This window comes from Ascaphus truei, chromosome 3 (genome assembly GCF_040206685.1).
Source record: "Ascaphus truei isolate aAscTru1 chromosome 3, aAscTru1.hap1, whole genome shotgun sequence".
NCBI classification, from domain to species: domain Eukaryota; kingdom Metazoa; phylum Chordata; class Amphibia; order Anura; family Ascaphidae; genus Ascaphus; species Ascaphus truei.
In genome coordinates this window covers 33,387,613-33,402,118 of record NC_134485.1, presented here as the reverse complement: position 1 = coordinate 33,402,118, position 14,506 = coordinate 33,387,613, and positions in this window count along the sequence as shown.

Sequence of the window (14,506 nt, the reverse complement as noted above, 5' to 3'; positions counted from 1 at the left end):
ATTAAAATTGAACTCTTACAGTTGCTTCATCTTTATTGAAGAGAAAGGACATTTCTTTTATCAATAAGATCTTCACAGATTTTGCCTAGAGAAAACAAAATCACAGAATCAAAATTGTCAAACGTTGGCCAGACAATGATATTAGAAGGACCAACTTTACTAACGTCAGAGATTTCAATATAGCCCAATTTATTGTAGCTTAGTACAGTATGTCAGAGACTGACTTTACAACACCTCAGTCTTCTATAACTATTCTCTTGAATTTGTCATGGCAAATCACATTTCTTTGCATATTAGCCGCATTTTCCATTAGTATCTTTGTCAAACAAGCATTTCATTATGATTTTTGCAATGCAGCAACTGCACTCTCAAGGTTTTTACTGAAACACCCGAATTATTCCAACTTGGACAACTTAAAAACCTCCAATTTTGAGTTTTGTCCACTGAAAGAACAGATGCCTCTTTGGACAAAGATACAAGGAGTAGCACATTTTTACAGAAATGGTAACCATTCATTCTGAAAACACAAGGGGAGACCAGAGATTACATTCTCAAATAATTTGAATATACAAAAGAGTTCACAGAGGCTAGACTACGACACGAATGGCAGAGACATCCAGTCTGAACCCCACCCACCTCATCCCAGTCAATGGCATCACATCTCATTCCATTTTTAAAAGGTTACAATCAACAAAATATATGTCCCTTGGAGACAGTAATAGTGATACTACTACCCATAAGGTTTTTAAGCTCACACTCCTAGAGCTGCTGTCCTGAATAACAGAGGTTGTATGGGTTCTAATACTATTGGGTCTGACACCAGTACACCATTCCAGTTACTAGGTGCTTTAGGTTTGCTAACTCAATATAGTTTGAATATGGAAATCCTTTTAAGAAGTATGGGATGTGAATCATTTGAATATACGTTGCATGTCTCATTAACATATATTCTAGGTACCGCCATTTTGAGCATAGAGTTCTATCCCTAGGTTATTTAGAGGGAGCTTTGAGGGGTTATACAGTATGTACAACTTGTGACACTACTAAATTAAATCCCTCCTCCTCCCTTTCCCCTCCAACATCCAGTGTCCAAATAAGGAACAACCTGTCCTTTGGGGATTATTACTTAATTAATGCCCTGAATTTGATCAAAGAGTGGGGATTTCATTAGTGCCTATCATTTTATTACTATTTTTACATATATTACATAAGAAAATATAATGAAAAATCTGGTTAAATACCAATTGTTCATGCTATAAAACATTGCTTTTGCATGTTTTATTAACCTTTAGTGAGAATTGATCATTAACTTTAACTAGAAAACTGTAACATAGTCATGTTGAAAGACTTGACATTGACATTGTTATTATACCATAAACAATCAATGTATTTGTGACATCTGATGCTGATAAAAAAAACTGATTAATTGATTAAGCTGTTGAATTAGGCTGTTGAAAAACAAAAAATGCTAGTACAGTAGTTCCCACACAAATATGGACATGTCATTAACAATAAGAAGTATGCTGTAGGAATCCCACATCTTCATTGAGTTTGTTACCAAACTAATCTTCCAGCCTCTTGGTAATATTCTGCTAAATGCAGATCATGATTTATAAACATAATATCAGTTTACAGTATACAGTATGTCTGGACAGGGCTACTAACATCTTTTTTTGGCCCAAAACAATTATAAAAATGGGCCTTTCCGGCACCCTGGCAAGCCACAGCCCCCCCAAAAATGTAGCATTTAATATAATCTAGTAATATTTTACACTTTAATTCCTACTGAAAATAAAGTAGTCATGTCTTTACATATGAATACAGATATACACATCCTCTAGGCCTGCTTCTTCCCTCTCACACACATTAATTCACAGGGTATTTTGGTGCAACTTGACCCTTACATATATTTGTGGGGCCAGTCCCAGGTGTAGCCCCCTGCCAGCAGCCCTGCATTTGTACACTTAAGTGATATACAAGCAACACATTGTACTTAAGATTATACTACACAGAACATAAACAGGACAGTGGTCAGTGGACTTTTGAACACTCAAAGGAAATATTTAAACACTTTGTTAGAAAGCCTGGTTTTCCAAAATAATAATGTATTCCAAGCTATTATGTAAACTCTGCTCCCATTTGTGAGCTGAAGTTTCATGATTACTGCCTCCTGTACTTTACATGCCACACCGGGGCTGGGTAGCCTACTCCAGAGGATTTAAGCAAAATATAACATAAGACTAACATGTAAAAAGATCTTCTTGATTATAGTCATGTAAAACAGAAACTGCCAGAGTGTTACTAGGTTTGATATATTAAAGTGTGATTTAAAACTTTTCCGTCCATCAACATTCACATATTTTTTTGGATATTATGTGCATCCTGGGAAATTAAGATACATTTCTTAGATGTAGTTTAATCTGTATCAGATCAGAGGAGAATGTTAGTTTCTCTAATTTCCAAACCATTTTTGCTCTGTTCTGTACAGTAACAGTAACAGAAAAGCATATGGTGGTGACCTCACTTTATCTAAGCACAAAAACATATCAGACGTATGAAAACGAAGTCAGGCAAAAAGATGTTTGCCTTTTCAGCAAAAAATTGTTAATACCTGCAGAGTTGGGATAGGCTATAAAAGTATTAAATACCCCACAATTAGGCTGATCGATCAGCAGGGTCATTTTATGTGTCTTACATAAAATTACATTACATATTAAGATTAGTAAATATATTTGAGATTTTATGCAAATTAGGCTGATCGATCAGCAGGGTCATTTTATGTGTCTTACATAAAATTACATTACATATTAAGATTAGTAAATATATTTGAGATTTTATGCAAATTATCCTGTGATTAAAGTCAACTTATTATTCTCCCCTTTCCTATACAGATGCATGCACCAGTGGTTGCAATAACGTGTTAGGCTGGCCCTTTTTTTGTGCGCTGATAATTGTTTTGCAATGGTGTCTGTGGGGTGTGTCCCGCTACAATACACCAGCAGAAGTAATAATGGCCGGCTACATCTGTATATACTAAAAACACAATTCTATTTTCTCCATCTTATTTCCCCCTACCTATGCCATGTACAGTATACAGTATAAAGCCTAAACTGAGAACAAAGAATGATATTGGTCGGCGCTTCCACACAAAATACAGTGATCAAGTGTTCTTAGGTGATTAAGTAATAGTAAAATACAAATGTGAATTGTGAACATACTGTATAATTTAAGTAAATGGGTGATGATGCTCAACAAACCTCTAGTGGGGACTTGTTTAAAAAAAGTCCTCCTCCGCAACAGCTCTTCACAGAAACCCAAAGGAGCAGGATCAACCCAAAAATGAAAACTAATACATAGTGTGTATGTACTGTTGTGACAAAAAGTAAAAGGTGAGTGGAATCTGCTCATAAGAAGTACACAAAGTAGATGTAAATAAAGCCTATCTCCAATCTGTGGCTGTGGTATTTATTTCTTGATGACGTGTGCTGGTGTACCTCAGAATAAAATAATTGGAATAGACAAAGTGCAGATAAAAATATCACCATTTATAATAAAATATGTACAGTACTCAATGTACTCACATTCTGTACGGGTATAAGTGGCATACAAGTGAGGGAATCTGGGCTGGTCACATCACTTTAAGAGATGATGTCACATCCTTTTGAACTAATGTGACCTATCACATGGTATAGCAATCAATGGGATTGTCTTCAATCCAATTGGCTTTAATACCATGTTATATCCATATAGTTTTATGGATGTGATGTACCTCCCTTTGTGATTGCCCATTGAATGATAATGTATTAATGTGTGCCCCTTTAAGGTACAGATAAATATAGTGACAGCCAATTAATTTTTTTGGCAAATGTTTGTTTTGAATTCATTGTAATTTTTTCTATTTGTTTTTATTGGTTGGATTCAATTGTTTGGAAATTGGATGGCTTGTTTTTAGTATGTTTTAGGATTAGTTAGCATTTTAAATAAATTATTTGTTTGGTTGGATACTGGTTTAAATTCATTAATTGTTTTTTTGGCTAGTGTTTAAAATTAATTAATTGTTTTGTTTGTTAATGCTTTTATTTGTTAATGCCCCAGAGAGGCTTCAGCGCCGTTGGGCTCATCTTGGAAACTATGGTTCCATCAAGGCTCTGGATCTCTTGGGCTTTGAAGACTTCCGGTCCGACAGTTCTCAGGTTAACTGCAATCGTAATGTTGGCGTCTAATCTCACGTATGTATCCTAGTCCCTGCTCGCTCATTTTGCTTCCGAATTTAGTTATCCCCTCTTGTTGATCATATTCTATGTCTCCCCGTCCCCTACACTCATCAAAGGAGAACGCGCCTAGAGCTATTAGAGCAGTATGTTGGAGGCATTGATCCCTGGGATATCGTTCAGGTCTAGCCATGGAGACCAGACTTTTAGAAAGTTTGTACCGGTGTCGTTAACCAGACTCGTTAACTGTTTCATCCGGCAAACGTGCCAAATTCTATTCCTGATTTTTGGGATATTTGGTAGTTCCGACTGCTTCCACAATGCTGCGATTTCGCACCTCAGGGCAGTTGCAAAATGTGCAATCAATTTGTGCTCCGACCTGTTTAACCCCGGGGTGCGTCTGGCCAGCAGAAACAACCAGGGGTCTAAAGGGATCGCGCAGTCGAGAATTCTCTGGAGCCAATTTCTGATATCTTCCCAGATTGGGAGTATCTTGGTGCAACCCCACAGCATATGTAGCAAGTCTGCCTGCTCCCCACATTGTTTAGGGCACAATGGGGGGGTACCCCTGACAAACTTTGACAATCGTAGTGGGGTCAAATACCACCTCATCAGGACCTTATACGCGTTCTCCTTTAATGTCGTGCAAATTGAGCTCTTAGCTGCCGCCAAGACGATATAGTCCCATTCCTTGTCCTCTAATGTGTCCCCTAGGTCTCTTTCCCATCTATTCCTATATTTTAATGTCACGTCGGCGTCAGGATTCGGACAGACCACCGCTTTGTACATTGTAGAGATAAGTCCCCTGGTTCCTGTTCCAGTAGAACAGAGCTGTTCAAAATTAGTGCGTTGAGCCCGAATGGGGAATTTATCATAAAAAGCTCTTAACTGGAGGTATCTAAAGAATTCTGAGTTTGGAACTGATTTTTCAGACTTAATTTGCTCAAATGGTTTGATAGAAATTCTACCCTCCAGGTGTAAAAGGCGAGTGTAGCCCTTCTGTGTCCAAATCATGAAATCCTTCTTCTGCAGGCCCGGAGCGAAATCAGGGTTTCCCAAAATTGGGGTCATCAAGGAGTGTTGTCTCATTAAGACATGTTTGTATTTGCTTTTGTCCCATACTGCCAAAGAGCCGACAATCGCGGGGAGCGGGTGTGTGAAGTCCTTACGGACCTTATTTGGAAGCCAGATCAGGTCCTGCAGCGCCACCGGGGCACAGCAGGCCGCCTCCAGCTCCACCCAACGCCTTCGACTAGGGTGAGTGTGCCACTGGATGATTTGGGTTAATTGGGCCGCTCTATAATACGACAACAGGCAAGGTACCGCTAATCCTCCTTTTGTTGTAGGCCGAATTAGTGTACTAGTTTTGACGCGGGGGGTTTTATTACCCCAGATAAATTTCACCATTGCGGACTGTAACCTAAGGATCTCTTCCCTGATTATAGGGACCGGAAGAGTCTGAAATAGGTACAGAATTCTGGGAAGGAGATTCATTTTTAGAGATTGAATCCTGCCAATCCAGGATATGTTGTACCCTGCCCATTTCCGGAGATCTTCCTTCAGTGTCCGAATTAGTCTGGGGTAATTAGCTTTATAAAGGGTGCCTGACTGTTTCGTGATATTGATTCCTAGATATTTTATGGAGGAGGTTTGCCATTTGAAATCAAAGTTCACCGTGATCAGTTTCTCGGTAACTTTAGGTAAATTGATATTTAGGGCTTCTGATTTTGCCTGGTTAATTTTAAACCCCGATAACGTATTAAATTCCCCATATATTTGGAAAACGTTCGGCAGAGAGGTGAGGGGCTGTGATAGTGTGAGTATCACGTCATCAGCGTACAGGGCCACCTTATGTGGCTGGTCACTAATTTGGATTCCTGCTATATTCGGGCTAAGGCGGATGTGCGCCGCTAGGGGTTCAATACATAGCGCAAAGAGAAGGGGTGACAGAGGACAACCCTGCCTGGTGCCGCTCTTTATCTGAAATTCTCCCGAGGGGAAGCCCTGGTGTCTGACCTTCGCCGTCGGTCCCCGATACAGAGCGAGAATTGCCTCTATCATTCTCCCCCCCAATCCGAACGCCCCAAGCGTCTCTCTCAAGTAGGGCCAATCAATTCTGTCGAACACTTTTTCTGCATCTAAACTAGGCACCATAGACGGGATATGTTTTTTTTGCGCCAGATCAATCAAGTCGATAATCCGTCTGGTGTTATCAGCTGCTTGTCGACCGCATATGAACCCTACTTGATCGGGATGGACCAACTTGGACAACACCTGGTTAAGGCGGTTAGCTAAAAGTTTGGAAAATATTTTTGTGTCTGAGTTTATTAACGAGATGGGTCTATAGCTTTTACAGTCCGCTGGGTCTTTTCCTTGTTTGTGGATTACTGAGATAGACGCCTGGAGCATCGAGCTCGGGATGGGGGCACCATCCAGAAAGGAATTACATAATTTTAGTAGGTGAGGAGCTAATATTTTGCTGAATTTCTTATAATAGAGATTGGAGAAGCCATCTGGGCCTGGGGCCTTGGCTGCCTTTAATGACTTCATTACCTCTAGGAGTTCCTCGGTAGTAAAGTCTGCCTGTAGTGCGTCCCTCTCCTCTCTGGTCACTTGAGGCAATTGAGCCTCTGGTAAGAACGTCTTTAATCGTGCTTTTGTGGTTGTGTGTGTGCCACCTTCGCCCTATCGTAGAGGGTCTCGTAGTATATTTTGAATTCGTTAACTATTTGTTTGGGGTCAGAGGTCAGATCCCCCTGCACTGTTCGAATTGCCTGAATTTGGGAGACTTGTTTTTTGTCTCTAAGTTTGTTGGCAAGTAGGGTATCTGGCCTGTTTGCTTTCTCAAAAAATTTCCTCTTCGACCATGTCAGCTCCTTTTCAGCACGGGAAGTCAGCAAGATATTTAGCTTAGTTTTAGTGTCTAGCAACTCCTTAAGGGTCATTGCGTCTTTGTTAGTTTTATGTCGAGCTGAGAGGACTGCCAATTCTGCTTGTAATTGATTGATTTTCTTGTCCTTCTCCCTCTTTCGTCTACTTGCAATCCTTATGAGCTCTCCTCTCAGAGTCGCCTTATGGGCTTCCCATAAGGTAGCCTGCGAAGACACACTTCCCGTATTCTCCTGAAAATATTCCCTGATTCTATCCCCTACATTTTGTGCAATTTCGGGGATTTTTAGTAAGACTTCATTGAGCTTCCAGTTCGCTCCTGGACTGTCTAGAATAAAATCAGAGCACCGCAGCTCTATCGGTGCATGATCTCACTACGAAATATCGTGGATGCCCGTGTGGGAGATCTGTGAAACCATTCTACTGGATACAAAAAGGTAGTCTATCCTACTATATCTGTCATGTGGGTGGGAGTAGAATGTAAACCCTTTATCCTGTCGGTGCTGTTCTCGCCAAATATCTAAAAGGTTATTGGTTCTCAGCCCTCTATTCCAAGTTTGTCTTATCCTTGAGTTAATTTTACCGCTCGGGGTGCATCTATCTAGTATTGGATCTAGCGTCTGGTTAAAGTCGCCCCCAAGTATTACACAGCCTTGCGCTATCCTCTGAAGGATAGAGAAGAATCTTTCTAGGAACGTTTCCGTGCCTTCACTTGGCGCATAAACGTTTGCCAGCGTGATTGGTTGACCTCTTATTTCGCCGCTTATAATTAGGAATCGGCCGTTGTAGTCTTTTTTAATAGTCTTAATCGCAAAGGGCAAACGGTTATGTACTAGAATGGCCACCCCTCTCTTTTTTTTAGTGGCTGAAGCTGAGAACCAGTTCTTAAACCTATAATCAATATATTTCGGTGAACTTGATTTAGAAAAATGTGTTTCCTGTAAGAGGATGATGTCAGGGTCAGTTTTTTTGTAGTCCGCCATAGCTAATCTGCGCTTCCCTGGATTGTTAAAGCCTTTCACATTATGTGATATAATAGTAATCCCTTTACTCATGATTGCAATTCCACACCTTTTCTCTTGCGTGAGCAGCCGTCGGAGCCCATGATGTCGGCGGTGAGGATGGCTGGTGCTTCTGGGGCTGATTGCACCTGACAGCGAGCTGGATCTGTGGCATGGGAATACAGCAGGGGACACACTGGAAAGACACAAAAATACACAAATCAATATTCATTCCAACATTTAATAACTGTCCGGGGACTGGGCGGGAACTAGCTCCCCCAACCTCCTTCTTTGCCCTCTCCAGGCGTGCAGCCTGGGCGGAGTTCGGGATGGCCCTCCATCCCCCTCTCCCGCCCTGCTCGGCTGGCCTAGACGGGGGACTTTCATGGGCCACTCGTGGGTCTTCTCTCCCACGCCCATGTGGAGACTCATGCACAAAGCCTTCGCGAGGGACAGCATCCCTCCCCCTCTCTCCTGCCTGTGCAGTGTAATGGTGTAACGACAACTGTTCATTATGTAGGTTCTTAATTTTAAATTCAACTGTTAACTTTAAAATTCAAGTGTAAGCTTCAGAGTGTAACTTCTTGCCCTTGACCGCTAGTCGCTCGTATACATTCCTGCCTGCCTCTGTCTTGGTATGTGCCTCTACAACATGCTGTCCTGGGATGAGGTATGCTCAGCTAGTCTCCTGCTCCTTGTCTGGGCCTCCTTGTTTCTCTAGTAGTGGCCCCTGGGCCTAGCTGTGTGCTGTGAGTGATGTGTGGTGCGTCCCTGTTTATTAATTACTGCTGTAATGCCCACGTTATTATGTCCCACTCTCTATTATCCCCTTCTATCTTTTATCTGGGCATGTGAACTTCCGCCCCCTCGTCGCCTCCGATGTCCGCCTGCTTTCGTTGCACTGTGTGCCACCTTTGGCTCGTCGCTCTTTCCTCTGCATGTCTCCGAGTTGTAGGTGAGTGTCTTGGCGTCGCCACGCCAGTGTGCGCCGGTACTCGCGGGTTTGCGGCCTCTTCTGGAGCGCGATGATGATGACTTCCGGTATCGCCTTTAGTCTGCCTCCTCCAAGATGGCGCCCGCTCTATTTCCGGCGCCGTTCTTCCGGCGGCCGCCATTTTCCCTCAGATAGCCCGCGAAGAAGGACGCCTTCTCACCTGCTCCCACGTCTGGAAGCGCTCCACTTCCGCAACGAAGCCATGCGGTGAGGCGCTTGTTGTGGCGCCATGTTGGATGCCTTGCGTTCCACTGCGATCCGCCATTTGCAGCAACAGGTAGGGGTTTGAATTTTTGTTACTTTTCTTTTTCTTTTGCTTAGGAGGATTACGGGTTTCCCGTAGAGTCCTTGGTGTCTCAGAGCACTCTTGATACAGGGCGCTCTTCCATGATAAGCAGTCCAGCACTCTTAGTGGCATCAGCAGCAGGGTATTGGCCCTGTCAGGCAAAGCGGCAAGTTCTCTTCTTAACCAACTGTTGGGTAAACCTGTACCCTAACTTTTAGACCGTGTATTCAGTCAACTGTATTTAGGTATTCACCTCAAATTACTGCGGGTATCGCCGGGTCTCGGGGTGATTTGGAGGGACCTACAGTGTTCCACTCTGTCTCCTCCCGTGCCTCTCTCCTGGGGCTTTTTGTCGGGCCCTCCTTCAGCCCCAGTTTATTGAGGAAATCCTCACTCTCTCCCGGGTCCTTCATTGATATGGCCTTCCCGTTCCTTATGACCAAGAGGCCGAACGGGAAGGTCCAACGATATCTAACTGCCCGGTCTCTCAGCAGTTTAGTGACGGGTTGCAGTGCTCTTCTCCTCGCTAGTGTGATCGGGGATAGATCTTGGAACAACTGCATCGTGGCTCCCTCGAACCGGCAGGCCCCCTCCGCTCTGGCGCATTTAAAGATTGCGTCCCTTGTCTTAAAGTAATGTAGCCTAGCGATAATATCACGTGGTTGCTCCATTGCTGCAGGGCGGCTTCTAAGGGCTCTGTGACAGCGGTCCATGGCTCTTTCTGTTGCCGGTATGTCGGGCAGGATTGTTTCTAGCCACCTTGATATGAATTCCTCCACATCAGTGATTGCCTCCGGGACCCCGCGCACTCTAATATTGTTGCGGCGGTCCCGGTTTTCGGCATCCTCCTGCCTATCCAGTATCTCCGCTATCTGGGTTTGCATATACAAGGTTCTTTTGTCTGTTTTCTTTATCTGCTTAGATGTGGTCGCCATCTTTTCCTCGAGGGCCCCTGTCCTCTCCCCCAGGCCCTGTACCTGTATCGTTTTTTAAGTCCTGGAGCCCGACTTAAATCATATTTTTCATGTCCTGGTATAGGCGATCAAAATCGCAGATTCGGACAGGCATCTGTGTGGGCTCATTTGGGGGGTCCTCTTCCCTCTCCGACTCAGACCCCGCTGCTGATTCCGGCGCCCTTGCTGTAGCAGCGCCTCGTGGGGCAGAGCGGCCCAGATATCTCCTTAAATCTCCCTCTTTCTTTTTCTTTGCGGTGAGTGGGGCCATCACGGGAGTATCTGCCGCACTGTCACTACTTTTATTGGGTATTTTTGTTGTCGATTACTGCCTTTTTCGTAATGTTATGGGAGGTGGGGGATGGAGCTCTGATTCTATGCTGCCATCCGCTCCAGCCTCGCGCATGCGCCTCCAAATTGTCCACTTTTAACGGTTTACATGTTGCTTCATAAATAGGCAGAAAATCTTTATAATTGATCACCATACATTCCTGTGCATGTTACTAAGATATCAGCCATCTGCTCCTGCGCTCCATTCATTCCTGTGATTGCTACAGTTCCAAGACAGCAGCCATTTGCGCCTTCGCTAATAAAATTACTGCCCACGTTTAAAGACAGAATACAAGAACCGGCAAAATTAACAATGGACTGAGAAGGAGTTACAGTATGATGCACACTTTGATGGTGCATGTGACAGAAAATACAAACAACAGAACAGCGTCTAGGAAATTTGGTATAAATGAAAATAATGGGAGGTTAGGGCGGAAACACAATATTGAACTCCCAAATGCACATTCTACAAAAAAAGCATTGAGAGTAACTAAAAAGGGGCACTATGAAGATCTTGATGGACATGTTGTTCAGTACATTAGGGAGATGCGTGATAAAGGATGTCCCATATGTAGCCCCCTGTAAACAGCACAGGCTGTACATATCTTTCTCCTACTGTGGTAAGTCCTGTTAAGGGCAGGCGCCAGTAGTAATCATGGGTTTTCCCCCCTTCATGCCCTGCCCTGAGTGATAGATGCAGACCCCTGACTCTGCTGCACGCAAGAGACAGAGGGGAGGTCCTGCTGACATCATAAGGGGTGGGGCTGGCTCTATTTAGCAGCCAGCTCCTGTGAGTGTCAGAGTCTACTTGGAGTCTACTTGGAGTCTACTTGGAGTCAGTCAGTCAGTCTAGTCCTAGAGTCTACTCTAGGAAGTCTGTTCTGGGAGTTGGAGGAGAGAAGGAGGTCGAGCTCTCTCCTGGGAACAGGAGAGACACTAAGAGAACTCTGGCCTATGATAGTCAGGGAGGGAGCAGAGCTCCGGTGGGACCAATGCCCCTCACCCTGATGAGGGGGAGATGGGGAGGATCTACCCCCGCCCAGAGGGGACCCTCTGAGGTGGGCACTGGGGTATTGAGACCCATCACAGACTATCCTGTGGGAGTACTTCGTGGAGGAAAGGAGAGGAGAGGAGAAAGTAGGTACACCTTGGGATTTCTGCTGTGTGCTGCTGCTATTGCTGTTGTTGTTGCGGCTGCATGCTGCAAGGCTGCTGTGTGCGAGATAGAGCCAATAAAGAGAGACATTGCTGATCTTACTAAGGACTGTTGTGTGATTCGGGAGCATCCACCCTGGGACCAGGGTCAATTCTTCTATACAGGTCCTACCCCACATCCCTGGGAAAGTATAGAGGATGGAGGCGCTGCACTACCACTAAAAGAATGAGGCAAAAACCCCAGAAGCCTGGTCCTGTATCCCCAACAACATCGCGAGAAGCTCAGGCCCTCCTGTTACCGGCAGGTATGCACCACTCATACACGTGTAGCCAGCCCTCATACACCCTAGATATAGTATCTGTGTCTGGGGGGGGGGAACATGGGTTACACATATATGCAGTTTATATCCTATTATCCGGTTCAAATGATGTGAAATTGAGAAAGATTTAAAGATACCAGAAACTAAATTAAAAGCCAGCTTGGGATGGTGTCGGAGGTGACGCTAAAAAATGGGTTAACTCTGAGGTAACATACAAGTTTGTCACAGAGGTTACCACAGGATTTCAGTGAAAAATTGATTTAATTTCAGTGCCATGTTATAGGCTTAACAAAAATGCTCTTAGTCTTATAGCTAATAAAGATCAAACTCCAGTGTTTTTGACATTCCTATATAGGTTGCTATTCCCTATAAAGGAAAAACATGAGTGATGATAAAATCTACTGGCATTTTAGAGTAACACATATGCAGTTGTAGCAGATGGTTCAAAACTTCCACCATACTGTACATAATTTTCAACAGAAAAATTACATTATGCCGAAAACAATGTTACCTTCTGGAGTGATAGTTTATGTGCAGGAAAACAGGTGAATGGAGGAAATATTTGTTTGGCACTGGCTTAACGTTGTTTGGGGAAGATCAATGCTTGCACTGGATGCATTTAAGAGACATCCAACCCCAAGTGTCAGAAAATAAATAGCTTAAATGAACACAGATTTGGTTATCATCCCTAGAGGTATGACCTCCCAATTACAGGTTCTAGATGTGTCTGTTACGAACCATTCAAAGACAATTCAATAGAGTACACAGATTGTTTTTTATCTTGTGACCATACTCTTACTTCCACATGTAAGATAGGAAAACCATTGGTCAGTCAAGTGTGTGTTGGGGTGCTTCATACTTGGGATATAATTTCCCCACATTTATATTGTTTATGGCACCTAGATACTGTATATTGAATTGACAATGCAATGAATGGTTCTGAGGATGATCTTTTGTGTCAGCCCACATTACAGGACAGCATACTGTAGGACGTGACTCAAGTGAAAAAGAGAATGACAATGATGATATTTTCCTGAATGAAAGTGTTGTATTGTTTTTTATTTGTTTGCATTTATATTGGAAAGTAAAAGTAGTTTCGTCAAATTAAAACATGTTTCGTCAAAATGACCCCAGGTGAAGTCATTTTGACGAAACATGTTGGGCCTTTTGATCCTTTGAGGCCCCCGTATCAACCCTCTAAGGAATCCTGATTGGGAGACACCAACGGAGGAGACTACAGCCTGTTCCTGCTTTTGCATGCTGAGTAGCTAAGCAGCTGATCCGGGAGCAATCAACATGGGAGGAGGGTTGAAGAGTGCCCAAAGTCACTTCTTGCTCATATACCAGCAGGGAGAGTGTGAGTTTGTTACCATTCCCCTCTGTGTTGTTGGTCTTCATGAGTAAATGTTAATACACTATACACTCTGCATTTGTGTTCTTGTCTTCATATGAGGTTAACTAGGAGTCCGCAGACCTGAGGATTCACTATATGGAGCAACAGTACTTTGTGTATTTCAGTGCTATTTATCACTGGGTTTATTTGCACATTTAACTGTGTATTGCTGAGTGGTGTAAAAGGATGCTTATAGGAAAGGAGTTCATGTGAACTGAGAAGTGAAGAAGCAAGAATTCTGTTGATGGAGATATATGAATGGAGTTAGAGAAAAAGTGAGGATGGTAGAAAGAAAATTGTAATTTTAAAAAAGTGAGATAGAAGCAAACAGAAAGAATTGTATAGGAGGTATGTTAATAGTACTGTTGCTAGGTAAGTGTTGAGAGTTGTGTGAGGGCTGGGCAACTGAAGTTAAGGTAAAGTTAAACAGCAAGATGTGAGGGCTAAAAGAGTAATATAGAAATGGTTCTTGAATGTTGATAGAAGAGTTGTTTTTGACTCACGATAAGGAAGCTGTGTATTCTTGAGTCTTTGCTAGGTTTCTTCTTGCCCAATACAGTTAACCTCCAGATTAACTCCATGTCACCTACAGCAGGGGAGCGCAATCTTTTTCCCCTGAGCCCCCCTGCCGTCTGTCCCCCTTCTCCTTGCTACCCCCTCATACCTTGCTTCAGACACCCTGGCATCATGACGTCATGATGCCACGGCAACGCGATGTCACATGACCCCGTGGCGTAATTTGTCGCTGCGTTGCCATGGCGATGCGTGACTAGGAGTGTCTGAAACAAGGTAAGTAGAAGTTTACAGAGACCCTGCAGCTCCCCCGGCATTAATTTAAATGCATTCGGGAAGTGTGCGGGGGTCTATGTAAACCCTGCATCCCCTTTTTATTTTATTATTTTAGTCTTTCATTCTTATGACACGTTATTTAAAGCTTATACAATGGTAGAAAGAAATTAAAGGATTTCAAAACA